This window comes from Cupressus sempervirens, chromosome 4, assembly GCF_028749045.1.
Source record: "Cupressus sempervirens isolate cs-2001-9-10 chromosome 4, ASM2874904v1, whole genome shotgun sequence".
Classification (NCBI taxonomy): Eukaryota; Viridiplantae; Streptophyta; class Pinopsida; order Cupressales; family Cupressaceae; genus Cupressus; species Cupressus sempervirens.
In genome coordinates this window covers 376,051,747-376,069,645 of record NC_143121.1, presented here as the reverse complement: position 1 = coordinate 376,069,645, position 17,899 = coordinate 376,051,747, and positions in this window count along the sequence as shown.

Here is a 17,899-nt window from a genome sequence, read left to right as displayed (position 1 = left end):
TATGTTTTGGGCAGTTTTCCTCCTATAACCATAGGATTTGAAAGAGTGGTAATTAGAAATTTACACCTTTTCTCTAATATTGATGATGAAAAAATATGTGTATATGGAGGTTGTGTGCGCATTGATTATTTTATAGGTATTTGTTGTGGGTATTCAAGAATCAACATTTTAGCATTCAAGTAGTCAAGGCCTACTAGATTGCTAGACCTTCACAAGTGGAGAAAATCATTGATTGCTTCTTGTTGATGTAGTGCAAAAATGTAGCTTCCACAAATTGCTATATTCCTAGAGGATTTATTCATGGTTAATGTTGTTTCTTTTTCAAACTTTCTAAGTTTGTAATTGATCCACATTAATGGAGTGATCTTAGATTTAGGAAGTAGTTGTAGTTTCCTTTAAAATTATGACTTTTGTAACTTTGGAAGTCAATTGGGAAGAAATAGAATAAGTTGATTTTTATATAACAAAGTGTGATACTATTTTTTGATCAAGTGTAATCTTTCACCATGAATGAATAAAATGCATAGTTCAAGTTTATATCTCTTATCTCGATCATATTTTTTATTCACTAATCCAAGGGGGGCCCACTTGGTGAGTGAACTATTAATTTAGAATATATTTCATTTCCTTTTTTTTTTCTAAGGTAGAACTTTGTTGGTCTTGCATCCATTGATAATTGAATTAGTGGATTATTCCTGTAGCATAGGATATTAGAGTAGCTTCTATCTATGATTGTATGCTTTATTAGAATAATTTCATTTACTAAATCTAGTTTAGTTTTTTGAAGCTCAAGCATTTGAATTCCATATATTAATCTTAGATTGAGAGAGTTTAAAGCATATACTTTGTGAACGTCATTCCAAGTTTACATCCCTAGTTGATAATTAAATGAGACTAAGTAATTCATTTAGAAACCAATTAAAGGTGTCAAATCCTAAATAGGTAGTCCATTGTTGTAGGTTTATGATATTATTTTTTGGCCAACCATTTTTGGTGCCATTTCTAGGGATGATGTTAATTTAAAATTATCTCAGTAGCTACATTTCTAGTTTTAATATTCTAAAGCTTAGTTGTAAAGCATTTTATGTGTAGAAGAAGAGACCTCCTTGGGAGATTTCTTCCTCATAATAATTGGGAAGATATTTTAATCTTTAACCTAAAGAACCTCATAGTGAGAACAAAGAAGAAGAACCATTTAAAATTCCATTTGTTGCTACTCAACAAAAAATACCCTCATCCTTTGAAGACTCCTTGCATTTGAATGATCTTTTTGCTGAACCTAAATACCAAGACAATCCACTTTCCCTTGTTATCTATCAACCACCACTGCCAAGTCCTCCTTAAAGAATAGATTAACCTTAGCAAGGTCATCAAAATTTGAAGAATATACCTTTTGCTGCACTCCCCAAGTTCTATGAGCTCATTATTGAAAATCTTGAAACCTTCCTCTTTGAGTTTGACATCCTTTATAGAAGTTATGACTATAAAACTAATGCCCACAAGATGAAGTTGTTTCCCTTCATCCTAAAGGAAGTTGCTTTGTGATGGTTCATGGGGTTGGGTACTAATGTTGTATTAGATTGTGTTGGAAAACTAATTAAAAAGGTTTATTGTCAAAAAGGGAGATTGTTGAAAAAAAAAAGTTTTTAATCATTGTTTTGTCATTCATGTCAAACCTAATATTTGTAGGAATGAAAATTACTTATAAGATCCAAGTACTATCACTTAGTTGATTGATGAAGAGGATTTAATCAGCAAGATGTAACAAAAGCACCTAAGGGAAAGGTTGAGTTATGGTTTTGTAATAAAGTGTAAGGATCAACTAAGACAGTGGTTAAATGATGTATTAATAACATACTTGAAGATACAGAGGTTGGTCACACTTAGAAACTTTGGAGGAATAAGTTGGAACAAGGCTAACTACAAAGCTTAAACTAAGTTCATTAATAAGTGTCGAGTAAGCTAGTTCAAGCTGAGAAAATTTTTAGTTAGAGCTGAGCAAATGGAAAATCTAGTGTGTGCTGAGTGAAGTTCAAGTGCCAAGCAAAGCAATAGGTGCCAAGAATTAGTAAAATGTAGTTGATGTTGAGTAATGCAGTATGTGCCAAGCATCAAAATTACAATAGTGTCAAGCTATTGCATTATTGGAAAAGTCAAAAATTTGTTAGATCTGAGCTGACAAAGTCGTTACTTTGAATTTTTTGAACTAGTTGGAGGATAAGGATGATGAGCTAGTGGCACAAAATTCTATGTAAACCATTTTTGAGCGAATTCAAGAGGATTCTTCTTGATGTTTCTAGAAGAAACAAAATATGGGTTAGATTCAATGAATCATACCTAATCCATATGAATTGAAATTAAAAGAGGGAAGAATTGAGCGGGAAAAGAAATTTTGGATTTCTATTTAAGGAGTCATAGACCAAGAAGCAAGAGTTGCTAGAGTGCCAAATTGTGAAGTGGTTGAAATGGTGTTAAGGAGAAAGCATCTAGGAGAAGGAAGAATAGAGCACAAAGACTCTACCTCGATAAGTGGTCATAAAGAGAGGATTGCACTGGTACATTAAGCATGGAGACTCAAGGAGACAAAGCTTCAAAGGAGTGCAAGCTATTAAAACTATAAAGACTAAAAGCTAGGCAATGTTATGAGCTAAAGAGTGATTTGAAATCTGCAAGTTAAGTTTTATGTTGTAATCAGGTCAAAATGCCTCATTGTTACTCTCTAGCAATTGTATCAGTTAGGGTAAAAGAAAATCCTATGGACTTAGGTTGGTTTAACAACCATTTGTAAATCTTTTAACACAGTGACATTCCAAGTGAATGTTCTAAAGTCCTCTAACTAGGCCCACTTCTAATAGGGTGGCTAAATCCTTAAACTAGGTCACATTTAATAGTGTATTGTAACCTTTAACAGGGCAGACCTTTCATAGGGAATCACTTCAGAAGAGTGAGAATTGAGTAGCATGTTACTGGTGATTTTTCCCAAATTAGGTTTCCATGTAAATCACTGTGTTATGTGTTGATCTTTTTATGTGTTATGTTTGCAAGCTAATTTACAATAACTTGCTGAATAGGAAATTGAAAGCTTGGATGAATAAATAGTTAAATGGGCACACTTTATGTGATGAAAAGTTTGAATTGGAAAGTTGGACCTTGAATAACTGATTCACCCCCCCAGTTATTTTAAAGCATTTCTAACAATTGATATCAGAGCCATCTATTGATTTAGTTTCAAGGTACTAGAAGCAAGAAGATCAAGATGTCCAAGAGAGAAGTTCCCAAGCTCAACAAAGACAACTTCGTTGCATGGTAGAGTTTGATGAAATTTAACCTTTGATCAATAGGTGATTATGCATAAACCTCAATTGGAGTGTAACATGTAGACCCAGCTAGACCCCTCTCTACAAATGATTTGAACAAAAGGAAGGAGTACAATTAGGAAATGCTAGAAATTACCTTTGCACTTAGTTATGTTGAATTTGATGACATCAAAGGATGTGACATTGCATTCAAAATGTGGAAGGCCCTATCAAATATCTATGGAGGAGATCATAATGTTCAAAGGGAAAATAGAGAAAGCCTTAGAGGAAAGTTTGATGACATGAAAATGGAGGAAGGTGAGAATGTTGCTCAATATGGCTCTAGAATGAAAGAAGTGGTAAGTACAATAAGAAACCTGGGTGGTCAATTGGAAGAAGAGACTATCAATAGAAAATACTTGAGAACCCTACTCCCTATCTATGCTATTAAAGTTTCAGCCATCCAAGAGCTAAGGTGTGTACAAGGAAACACACTAACCTTTGAAGGAATAGTGGGAAGACTTATTGCATTTGAATTGTCCAACTTTGATAACTATAAACTTGAGGATCTTGAATGTGATTTCAAGGCTAAGATGACATTGAAAGACACTAAGGAGGTGAAATCAAAGAAGAAGAGTAGAAAAGGAAAACATGCATCCAGTGATAGTAGCAGAGATGAAGAAGATGTGAAATAGTTGGAAGCACTATTGGATAGAAGATTTCATAGAGGCAAAGAAAAATTCAAAGGTAAGTTGCCTATCATTTTTTTCAATTGAAATAAAGTAGGTCATATTGCTACAAGGTTTACATAGAACAAGAACTACAAAGATAACAAGTACAAAAACAAGACAGAAGATGATAGCAAGATTACAAGGACAAAGGCAAAAGATGCTACATTGTTGAAGAGGATTCTGATGAGAATGATGATGAAGTAGTTTATGTAGCCATGAAAGATGAATTAGATGAAGATGAAGATGAGGCAACAACAATGGTAACCTGTGTGAACAAGAATAACAAGTGGATCATAGACAATGGGTGATCACATCACATGACAGGAGACAAAAGTAAGTTTATTACCTTTACCCAGTATGATGGAAATAGTGTTAGATTTGGTAATGATGCTCCATGTCAAATCAAATGAAAAGGATCAATTAAACTTACAGAGAAAATTTCATGTGATAATGCATACTATGTTGAAGGATTGAACTACAATTTGTTGAGTGCATCATAGAAAATTTAGGTTGCAAAGTAGAATTTGGAAACAAAATTGCCGAATTCTATGACACTAATGGAAATCTAATAGGAAAAGGTGAATAAATCAGAAGTAATCTATTCTACCTAGATATGGAAGATGCAACTTGTCTAGTTAAATTTGATGATGTGTGGCTATGGCATAAAAGGTTGTGTCATGTCAACTTTGACAATCTGATTAGCATCAACAAATAGAAGAAAGTCAAAGGTTTGCCCAAACTAAAGAAGCCTAAAAACACAATGTGCAAACAATGTTAATTATGAAAGATGACTAAGTCTAGTTTCAAGAGCAAGATCTACACTTCTAAAGAAGTACTAGAGCTAGTCCATACTGATTTATGTGGTCCAATAGAAGTGCAAAGCTATCTAGGGGACAAATACATAATGCTATTTTGTAGATGACTATTATAGGATGATGACTCCCATGTTCTTAAAGCAAAAATCTGATGCATTTCAAATGTTTAAGTGGTACTTGGCCAGAGTTGAAAATGAAATAGGTAAGAGTCTAAAATTCCTAAGATTAGATAGAGGAGGAGAGTTTACATCAAAATAATTTGAGATATTTTGTAATGATAGAGGTATCAAAAGGCAAACATCAGCACCAAGAACTCCACCATAGAATGGTATTGTTGAAAGAATAAATAGATCAGTAAAGGTTGTGCAAGAACCTTAATGATGGAGAAAAATCTTTCTCTAAATTATTGTAGAGAAACTGTAAGTACTTTTGTTTACACTTTGAATAGAATCCAAGTCAAGAAAGGAACAACTGTAACCCCTTTTGAACTATGGTATAGTCACTCACCTAATGTAAAGCATTTCAAAATATTTGGTTGCAAATGCTATATTCTTGAAGATACTAGAAATGGCAAGTTTGATGCAAAAAGTGATGAAGGCATATTCCTTGGATACTCCACTAGAAGCAAAGCAGATAAGTGTTTGAATACTAACACTAACAAGATTGTGAAGAGTGCAAATGTAAATTTTGATGAGCATGCTAAAGTCCAAGTTGATGAATCTAAGCAATCAAAAGAATATAGATCTTTTGTATACTTCTATGAAGGAATGAATGTTGAAGATGAAGTTGCAAATCAAGTTATAAATTAGCAACAAATTTCAATATCAGTCGAGTCACAACTAGTGAATGCCAAGCTACATTCATAAGCTGAGTTGTAAAATGAAGAAAATGCACATTCTAATTCTAAAAACAATATACATGGAAGAGATGATGAAATGCTAGATGGTGATGTGAAAAATGACTTTGAAGCTAAAGGATCAAACATGGAAAGAAGGATAGAACCAAGACTAGCCAAAAGAAATCACCCTATAGAAAAAATCATTGGTGATAAGGATGCAAGACCAATGACAAGGAATAGACTAAGAAATGAAACATGCCTGCTGAGCAAGGTTGAGCCTAAAATAGTAAAAGATGCACTACAAGATGACGATTGGTATAAAGCTATGGAAGAAGAGATAGATCAGATTGAGAAGAACAAAACCTGGACCCTAGTTCCTAGACTAGCTGATAAGAAAGTAATTGGTACCAAATGGGTGTTTAGGAACAAACTTGATGAGAATGGGAGATAACAAGAAATAAGGCTAGACTAGTTTGCAAAGGCTATGCATAAGAAGGATGACTAGATTATGGAGAAACATTTGCCCCTATTGTAAGAATGGAAGGAGTAAGAACACTACTTGCATATGTTGCCTACAAAGGATTCAAGGTCTACCAAATGGATTTGAATCCTACATTTCTAAATGGTATACTAGAGGAGGAAGTCTATATAGAAAAACTAGAGGGATTTGTTGATGAAAACAACAAGGATAAGGTTTGCAAATTACATAAGGCACTTTACGGTTTGAAGCAAGCATCTAGAGCATGGTATGAGAGACTACACAAATATCTTTAGAAGATAGGATTTGAGAGAATAGATGACAATCGCAACCTATATATCAAGGCAGAAAAAGGTAAAGACATTCTGATATCTAAAATATTTGTTGATGATATAATATTTGGAGAAAAAGATATTCTATGCAAATATTTTGCTGATCAAATGAAACATGAGTTTGAAATGTCAATGTTTGGAGAAATCAAATTCTTTGTTGGATTGCAAGTATGTCAATTGAAGGATGGCATATTTTTCACCCAATCAAAATACATCAAGGAGATACTGAAGACATTTTGATTAGAAGACTCAAAACCAGTTAGCACACCAATGGTGATAGGACATAAGGTATCAAAGCATGATGAGTCAGCTGAAGTGAATCAGACAATGTCTAGATCAATGATTGGAAAGTTGCAATATGTTGTACATAGTAGACCAAACATTGCATTAGCTATTGGAATAGTGGCAAGATTTTTTGCAAATCCAAGAGAAAATCATCTGATGGTAATAGAAATAATACTGAGGTACCTAAAAAGAACTGATGGCTTTGGTTTGTACTACAAGAGGAGTGAAAATTTTGAATTAGGAGCCTATACTGATGCAGATTGGGGAGCTAATATTGATGGAAAAAAAAGCACTAACAGAGGAGCACTCTTCTTGGGAAGAAGATTGATTACATGGACCATCAAAAAGTAGAGTTGTACCTCATAGTAAATAATAGAAGTTGAATATGTTCCAACTGCTATCAACCACACTAATATTTTATGGATCAAACATTGGATACAAGGTATAAAGGAAGAGGAAAATGAGCCTATGATACTTTATTGTGATAATACAAGTGATATCAACATATCAAAGAACCTTGTAATGCATGACAAAACCAAGCATATTGCAATCAAGCATCACTATGTAAGAGAATTGGTGGAAGACAAACAAGTGAAGATGGAATATGTTAGTTCAAAGAAAAAATTGCTAGCATCTTCACAAAAGTACTACCTAAAGATGCTTTTGAGTATCTTAGAGGTAAGTTAGGGGTGATACCCCTAGCCAAGGTGACTTGAAGTAAAAGAAAGATTACCCTACATCAAATGAATTGATTGTTGAAATATTACACATTGATGCAGAGGATACTTACTTTAGGATTTTTCCTGAAATAGTTAAATTCCTAAAGTTTCAAATTAGTCATAAGCAAGGTGATAGAGGGAGAAATTGAAAGAACCTACAAATGCTACACTTGCATGTTAAGATGTTGAGATAATATGTCTTTGGAATTATTGTCAAAGAGGGAGAAATATAAAAAAATAATCAATAGTAGAGGGAGAAGATGAAGAAGTTGATCATAAAATATGGATAGAGAAAGAAATAGTAGAAGATAAGCAATGCATATAGAGGGAGAGAATGTAAGAAAGGAAAGAAAGGATGCAACAACTAATTTGGAGAAGTAGAAGTAAAGCAATCAGGATAGTAGATCAAGAGAAGGAGATGAGACAACTGATGGCAACATAATTTTCTTTTGGCATTTGAATTACTATTCTAACCTAGTTAGCACTTTGATAACATGGTTGAATAGTTTGGTCTGATGGTTGATCAGTTAGTTTGCCATCAATGTCAAAAAGGGAGATTGTTAGAGAACTGATTGAAAAGGTTTACTACCAAAGAGGGATATTGTTGATAAAAAATGTTTTCAATCATTATTTTTTTATTGATGTCAAACCTACTATTTGTTGGAATGACAATTTCTTATAAGATCCAAGTACTATCACTTGGTTGACGAAGAAGATTTAATCAACAAGCTATAAAAAAAGAACCTAAGGGAAAGGTTGACTTATGGTTTTGTAATGAAGTGAAAGGATCAGTTAAGACAATGGTTAAATGATGTATTGATAACATACTTGAAGATACAGAGGTTGGTCAAACTTAGAAACTTTGGAGGAATAAGTTGGAACGAGGTTGACTGCAAAGCTTAAACTAAGCTCATTAGTAAGTGTTGAGTAAGCTAGTTTAAGCCAAGCAAATTTTAAGTTAGAGCCAAGAAAATGGAAAATCTAGTGTGTGCCAAGTAAACTTCAGATATCAAGTGAAGTTCAAGTGTCGAGAAAAGCAACAAGTTTTGAGTATCAGTAAAACACAGTTGATGCTGAGTAATACAGTATGTGCCAAGCATTAGAATTACATTAGTGCCAAGCTACTGCATTATTGGAAAAGTCAAAGATTTGCTAGATCTGAGTCAACAAAGTTGTTACCTTAAATTTTGTGAACTGGTTGGAGGATAAGAATGATGAGCTGATGGCACAAAATTCTATGTAAGCCATTTTTTAGCAAATTCAAGAGGATTCTTCATGATTTTTCTAGAAGAAACAAAATATGGGTTAGATTCAATGAATCCTACCTAATCCATATGAATTGAAATTAAGAGGGAAGAATTGAGTGGGAAAAGAAATTCTAGATTTCTATTTAAGGAGTCATAGAAAAAGAAGCAAGAGTTGCTAGAGTGCCAAATTGTGAAGTGGTTGAAAGGGTGTCAAGGAGAAGGCATCTAGGAGATGGAAGAACATAGCATAGAGACTTTGCTTTGATAAGTGGTTACAAAGATAGGATTGCACTGGTACATTGAGCATGGAGATTCAAGGAGACAAAGCTTGAAAGGAGGGAAAGCTATTAGAACTATAGAGACTGAAAGCCAGGCAATGTTATGAGCTGAAAAGTGATCTAAAATTTGCAAGTTAAGTTGTATGTTGTAATTAGGTCAAAACCCATCATTGTTACTCTCTAGAAATTGTATCAGTTAGGGTAAAAGAAAATCATATGGACTTAGGTTGGTTTAATAGCCATTTGTAAATCTTTTAATAGGGTGACATTCCAAGTGAATGTTCTAAAGTCCTCTAACTAGGCCCACTTCTAACAAGGTGGTTAAATCCTTTAACCAGGTCACATTTAACAGTGTGTTGTAGCCTTTAATAGGGTAGGCCTTTCATAGGGCATCACTTCAAAAGAGTGAGAATTGAGTAGCATGTTACTGCTAGTTTTTCCCAAATTGGGTTTCTACATAAATCACTGTGTTATGTGTTGATCTTTTTATGTGTGGTATGTTTGCATGTTGATTTACAATAACTTACTGAATAGGAAAGTTAAAGCTTGGATGAATAAATAGTTAGATGGGCACACTTTATTTGATGAAAATTTTGAATTGGACATTTGGACCCTAAATAACTAATTCACCAACCCCCCGACACCCTCCTCTCAGTTATTCTAAAGCATTTCTAACAGATTGGCCTATAATGAGAAATTTATTTCTTACAAAGTATAAAGAATATTTTGGGGGTTGAGATTTATAAGCCAATGACATTTTCAAAATGTCCCAAAAGGAAGATGAAATCCTCGAGGATTATGTCTCAAGATTCATGTTCAACCTACATCATAACACACAACAATAGCTAAATGTGGAATCAAAGAAACATCTTTTTATGAGAGGTGTAAATGATAGAAGTATTGAGGATCTAGATCTTATGAATATCACTTAGAAAAACTAGACTGATATACAAAGTATATGTCTAAATTATTTTAGGGCCATTTTGAAGAAAGGTAGGGGACTTAGAGACCTACCGCATAAGTCTAGTGGTGGTTTAGGTGTATCAAAGATGGAGCTATCCAATTTACTGTTATATTTCAAACAAGACATCATTAATGAAGTTGCCACTCGGTTAGATACCATGCAGATGAGAAGGAAGAAGGATGAAGTTGATGCCATGTTAGCTAAATACTATCCACATTGTAGGGAGAAGAAAAGGAACTATAGATGCAAGTCTATTGCAAGCCTAGAGTCACAACCAATTCCTACTAAATTTAAATCCATTTTCAAAATGGAGAAGTGCTCTAAATTGCTCGATGAAGGCTATGGGCTCAAATACAAGGTATGCCACAAACCCTACCCAAAATTATAATAGTAATAATCAATGGAAAAAATCTCAAGATACTAGTTTTTGTGAGAATAATAATTGGCAACAACCTCAACAAGGTTGGCAGCAACCCCAAAATTGGAATAACCAACCTAGTTAGAAAGCCTTAATGCCACAACCTCAACAAAAAGCTCTAATGCCTTCTCTTGTAGCCACTGATACTCCCCCTAAGAAAAATTTGATGTTGGTTTATCCTAATTCTAATCCAAAAAATTACCAAATAGCTAGCACAACAATAGAGTTATGATATTTCCTTGAATGATATCCACTTAAGGTCAAACGCTACTCTTTCTTCACCACAAAAACCTATAATATATAACTAAAGTTGAAGATTCCCCTACTGAACAAGTAGATGTGTCAGTTCAACAGACCTCTCCTATAGCCAAAGAACTTTTATTTCCTCATAGGTTTATGGAACAAGGTCAAACTATAGAAAACCAAGTAGTAATTGACTTGCTTAATTAGCTAAAGAAAATGACAATAAAAATGTCATTACTTGATGCTATTAAGGAAGTTCCACTCTACACTAAAGCCATCAAGGAAGCATGTATCAAGTAGCTAGGTAGAAAGAAGAAGGATCCAAAAACTATTTATGTCTTAGGATAATTATCTAATATGAAGTTGGAAAAATTAACTGTACCCAAATATTCTAACGCTGGGAGTCCTATGGTTACTATCACCATTCATGGGATGCAAGTTCAAAATGCTTTAGTTGACCTAGGAACATCCATAAATATCATGAAAAAGGAAGTATTGTCTCAACTACATATCATTGGTCTCAAAGAAATACCAACTATACTTCAAATTGTTGATAGTTTCATTATCAAGCTAAATGGGATGATAGAAGATGTCATAGTCACCTTAAACTCTTGGGAGTATCTAGTAGACTTTATTGTTTTTTCCCCAAAGGCTAATATGGGTGGATATACTTTGGTTCTAGGATGACCATGGTTAGCTACTATAGATGCCTATATAGCTTTTCGGTCTAGCAAGATGACAATATCTAATGGTATCCATACTAAGAACCTAACTTTATATACCCCTGGTCAACCACTATTGCTAGATGCCCAAGTATCTAGCTATACTTTTGTGATGATGATCTAGAGGTCAATTCCATCCATGAACTAATGATGATAGGTCAAGAGTCATTCATAGCTTCTTGGAAAGAAGATGAGATAATATCATCCATTATCATGAATGAGTATGGAGTAGAGTCTCAAGTGTGTCCTCAAGTGGAAGTTATCCTAGAAATCATATTACCACATTTGAACATACCTCAACATTCAGAAGCCTCCCAATTCCTTGACACATTATTACCTCATGAGGTATAATCTTCTCTAATTGCCCAGTTGTTCATGGTAGATAAGGTCATTAATATGGAAGTTGGTCTAGAAAGAAAGTTGAATGTTAGCAATACCATATCACCTTCCCATCAAAAAATTGTGTTGTAGTTACTACTTGAGAACCAAAAAGAATCTTCTTGGGATTACATGGATATGAAAGGATTAGATCCTATGCTCTACACTCACAAGATCTACATCAGTCTTGACTTCAAACCTTTCTGACAACCTCAGAGAAGAGTCAACCCTATTTTGAGGGATATGGTTAAAAATGAGCTCCAAAAGCTGTTAAGTGTTGTTTTATCTAACTCATCTCTAATAGCCAATGGGTTTCACCCCTAGTTATAGTACCAAAATAAGGAGGGAAATGGAGATTTTGCATAGATTATTGGGTGCTCAATTTAGGCACTAAGAAATACCACTTTCCCTTGTCATTTATAGATCAAGTTCTTAATAACCTAGCTAGCAAGAAGTATTTTTCTTTCTTGGATGGTTTTACTAGTTACAATTAGATACAAATAGCTCTAAAGGACCAATAAAAAAACCTTTACATGACAATGGGGAATGTTTTCTTACTCAGTCCTACCTTTTGGCTCTTGTAATGCACCAACCACATTCCAATGAGCTTTCATAAGTATCTTTTCTAATATATCTATTGACTATATGGAGATATACATGGATGATTTTACTATTTATGGGACTAATTTTGAGGAAGCAAAAGAAAATTTAGAAAAGGTACTCAAGGGATTCCAAGACTATAACCTTTCCCTAAATAGTGAACAATATTATATGATGATGGAAGGAGTAGTACTAGGTCATTTCATTTTCCCATCAGGCATCCAAGTAGATCTAGAAAAGATTGAGCTTATTAGTACCTTGCCTATGCCATAGAAGTAGAAGGATGTGTGAAGTTTCCTTGGATATGATGGGTATTATAAAAGATTCATCAAGAATTTTAGTCAACTTGCAACACCCCTTTATAACTTGTTAAAAAAGGATTCTAAATTTCCCTATGACTTTGAGTGTACTACATCTTTCCTGTAGCTTAAAGAGGTTCTGACCACAACACTAGTATTAAGAGGGCCCAATTGGGTACTTCCTTTCCACATTCATACAAATGTCTCATACTATGTTATAGATATAGTCTTAGGTCATAAGGTAGACTTAGTTGAACATGATATTTACTTCATCAGTTAAAATTTGCAAGGTGTAAAGTTCAACTACACAGTCACTGAAAGGGAGCCAGTTGCAGTTATCTATGCACTAAATAAATTTAGGCACTACATTACTAGATATGAAATATTTGTTCATACTTACCACTCTACTATAAACTATTTGATGAATAATATTAGAATATTAGGAAGATTGGCTCTCTAGTTGCTACTTATGTAGGAATTTGATATCACAATATTAGATAAGCTCGACAGGGCCAATGTGGTAGCAAACTTTCTCTCTCAGTTGCATGTACTTAATGATCCTACAACCATTCATGATAATTTTCTAGATGAACATCTTTTCCTATTGCCAACAAAAAATCTATGGTATGTAGAAATTAATAATTACCTAACCATAGGAAAGATGTTAGTTCACTTCTCTAATAAGGAAAGGAAGTTACTAGTTTAAAATAGTTTTGATTATTCTTGGACTTTTGGATTTATGTTTTATAATGGCTCTGATCAAGTAATGCATCGATGCATAAGGGAAGATGAAACATATGATATATTAAGCGCATGCCATGATGAGCCTTGTAGAGTTCATTTTGTATCCAAGAGGACAACCTTTAAAATATTGACTACTAGGTATTATTGGCCAAGTTTACACAAGGATATGACTAGATACAGAAAGAAATGTGATAAGTTTCAACACATGGGGAGACAAACTAAATAAATGAAATTCCCCCATAGCCTCAAGTAGTTTTTGCATCCTTTGATAAATGGGGGATTGAATTTGTAGGTCCTATTGAACCCTCTTCACAAGAAAAATCCCATATTTTAGTTTGCACTAATTATGCAATTAAGTGGGCAGAGGCCAAACCCATGAAATATCCAAGGGATAAAAAATATTTCCAGTTCTTGTAGGAATCCATGTTTACATGATTTGGTGTCCCTCAAGATTTGACATCTAATCAAGGAGCTTAGTTTAAATCTAATGTAATAGCTTCTCTTATGGAGGAATATACCATTCAACATGGAGAATCATCACCTTACCATCCACAAGATAATGACCAAGTAGAAGTTACCAAAAAGGAGTTGGAAGCCATTCTCACCAAAATAGTAGCACTCCATAGGAAGGACTAGACTACATGGCTTCCTAAAGCTCTTTGGGCTTATAAAATCCATAGAAATGTACAACGGGTTTCACTCCTTTTGAGCTCATCTATGGTAGGTTAGCTATAATGCCTATGAATTTTGAACATAAGACATTGAGGACTACTCTGGAGCTTGGTATGGAACTTACTATTGCACAACAAGAACAAATTCTAAGTTTAAATGGCCTCGATGAATGGCACAAACCTGCATTGAATAACACATAACTCATCTAGTATCAATGAAAATAGTGGCATGATAAATTTATAAAGGATAAAATGTTTTTTGTAGGAGATTGGGAACTTCTTTATGATTCTAGGTATCAACACAATCTAGCAAAGTTTCAAACTCATTGGTTAGGACCATATGAAATTATTGTTGTATTTCCAAATGGAGTGGTCCAATTAAATACTATTGATCCTAGTCAATTCAAATTACTTGTCAATGGGAATCACCTTAAACTCTATAGTAAACCAATCACTTATGAGGAGTTCTTGTAGTAGTTCTAGCACAACAAAGACATACTCATTCCTGCAACCAAAGAGTCTAGGTCTTCTACCCTGACTTCTACTAATTCTTGATTCTATTCAAGATCCCATAATAAACAATTTCTTCTTGAAATTTATTTCTTTGCCACACACTCCACATCACCCTCTCTCTTTACTATCTTTCCATCCCATCCCATCACTCCATCACTTCAGGTGATCTTTTTCAAAACACTTTTCCTACAACACTCACCAATTTTGTGCCACACAACCTCATACATATTTTATTTTATTCATTATTTATTAGGAATTTGTGTTGATTCAATTTACCACTCTTGCATATCCTGGCCTAGTGGGATCCATTCCCTTAGTTGGAGGGGGGATATTTATTTTTCAAATTTTTAAACTACATGTAAACTTTGAAGTTTTTTGTCTTATGATATGACTATTGTCACATGTTTGATGACCTTTCCTTTCATAATTGCATCATTAAGCAAATCAAGGACATTAAAATTTGAAGCTTAACTTTCAATGATATATTAGAAATGTGTTCAGGGTGGTAGGCCTATACACAAGCAAAAAATTATGAGACTTAATCTAAATATATATATATATAATGAGATTTCATGCATTAAAAATCTTTAATTCCAAGAAGTACATAGTAATTGTACGTTGTTTTTTCTGTCTGTAACACCTAGTGTCATAACACTAAAAATTTCATTAATTCACCATTTTTGAGTTTCAAGAACACCATGATTTTGCTAAAATTTGTTGTTCATAACAATGGGAGGAGGTCTTTAGAGATATGAGCCATTGGATCATAGGGTTTTGCTCGATGATGTGACTAGTTGTGAGATGTTCAGGAGAAAGGGATAGTTACACTTTTGCCTCAGTCTTAAGGGGTTTGATGAAGAGGTTTCTCTCCAATTTCTAAGCACCTTGAAGGATGGCTTTCCAATGGCTAAAGGGTTAAAAATTGAATTTACAAAAGATGTGGTAACTAGTCGTTGGGTTCCCCTAGGAAGGAGAAAATTGGATAAAAGATTTTGATTTACATTCGGCTAGGGCATAGTTTAGTTTGCACCTTGATCCTCAGTTGGACACAGATAAGAAGAAATACACTTTTATATTATCTTTACTCTTGTATTTTATTCAGCCAACAACATTCATTATTAAATACTTCACTTGTGAAGGTCATTACAAGTACCTGCATGACCTACATTTCAAGATTTTGGCTCATCTTTGGCATGAAAATAGATAAGTAAATCTTCAAAATTTCTTGTTTAACATTGTGAAAAAGAAAGCTTCTTTAGTAAAATTAGGAAATGATCAATTTTTCTCCCATCATTGTTTGATAAATTAATTCTGAAAAGAGAATTAAACAAACAATCATTTGGGATATGGGAAGAGTTTCTACAATTGAATGAGGTAGAACCTAGATTAATTAGCCCTAGAGGCCATGGTGTTGTGCAAAGGAAAAGAATACTCACTAGTTTCTCCAAAGTTATTCCAAGAACATAAATTTTTCTTGAAGCCTCTCCCTCTAGTTCTAAACCATCTAGAAAATGAATTTACAAAGCTAATTCCTCCATTTCTAGAAAGAAGAAAAATAAAAATAAGAAAACTACTAGAGCCCCCAAGACCCCATTTTCTGTTAAGACTAGGTCCATCATTAAGGGAGGAAAGGGTAAAGCTATGGAACTGGAAGAGGAAAAATTAGAACAAAAACTTAGTAGTGAAATTAATATCAATGAAATCCTACACTCACATAGGGAGGAAGCTTTAGGAAAACCTCTTGAAGAAACTATAGTAGAAATGAATGCAAGTAAGAGGAAATGAAATAATCCTCCATGCTTGTCTACACCCCCTACAAGAAAAAGTGTGATGCTTTCTGAAGGTAATAAGGTTGTTGAAGCTTTTGTTCCAATAGTTAAACTAGAGTCCTCCTCGAACAAGAAATTTAAACAAAATATAGCCAATGATACTAATAACTAGAGTCCACATCAAGAAGTTGACCTTAGTGTTAACTATTTACTTGTTGATAGTAATAAGGATTTTGAAGAGTTTGAAGCATCTAAAGAGCTTGAAGAAAATCCTATTATTCAAGACACTTGTGAGAATTTAGAAGACTTTCCATTTGAGGAATATCCAAAGTTTAGACAAAAATTTATTGAAGAAGTGCTAGAAAATCTCGATCAAGATGGACTAGATATGTTGGCTAAAGAAACAACTGAGTCTAGTAATGAAAATGTTTGTTGTATGGAAGGAAGAATCCTCCATGTCACAAAGTACCAAAAAAGTCCCTAAAACCTTTTCAGTGGTTGTTATGCATGAGGTCAATGACAGGAATCCATTGTGCAATTCCTCTCTTGAAAAGCTAATCCTTTTGGGATCAACTACAAGGTTTAGTATTTGTCTTGCGACTACCAAAATCTGCTCAGTTGAAGATAAACATGATTTTTCATGAGGAGGCCTTTGCTGGTTTTACTATGATCTTGAAATGAAGTAAATTTTTTTGATGTCTCAAAATAACACACCAAAGAACAATATTTTTTGTATTTTCTGGTTTTTGAATGAATGCAATCTAATAGTGCAACTAAAATGAGTTCCTATTCTAACAAGGGTTTAGAAAAGAAAATAATGAAACTAAAAGAAAATAACTTGAAATTGAAATTCTAAATAGACATAAGCTACAAAAAACAACACGCTGTGAGTTAAACTTTTGAAGAAATTGGTAGGAAACCAATGAAAATAGGAGTAGTGCTTCATAGAATCCACTAATGCAATCATCGAGGAGAAATTTTAACAATTGTATGATTTTTCACCTTTCATAAAATCACAAGGCCACGAAAATTGCACTCATGCAAGACAAAAGGCTATGTAGAGACAATTTGATGATCTCTTCTGAAGCTCATTATGTCAGCAAAATTTGTAAATCTATAGAAAACACCAGAACTAAAAGATCACACAACTAGAAACAATACAATAAACCTTTGGCTCAATCACAATCTCATGAAGAAAATTCACAAAACAATGAAACATTTAGGCAAGAATCACTACACTCCAAATGTGAGCACCAAAAGCATAATTTTATTGCATAATAATAGTGGCCCTTGTTACATATTATAGTGGGGTATTTATAAGAAATTGTATCCTCAATTTGTGTTGAGAGAGAGATATCTTCATGCAATAAAATGCTTTCAAAACATTAAAACAATAAAATGCTTTCAAAACATTAAAATAAACTAAATATATACAAACTAACCATTAATCTGGTCCTCAAAGGGACTCCATCCATATTTTATTCATTAATTGGATGCATGAGCCCTTTACATGTCAAAAATAGAGAAATCATGAGAGAGAAAGTAGAAGGAAGCCTTTA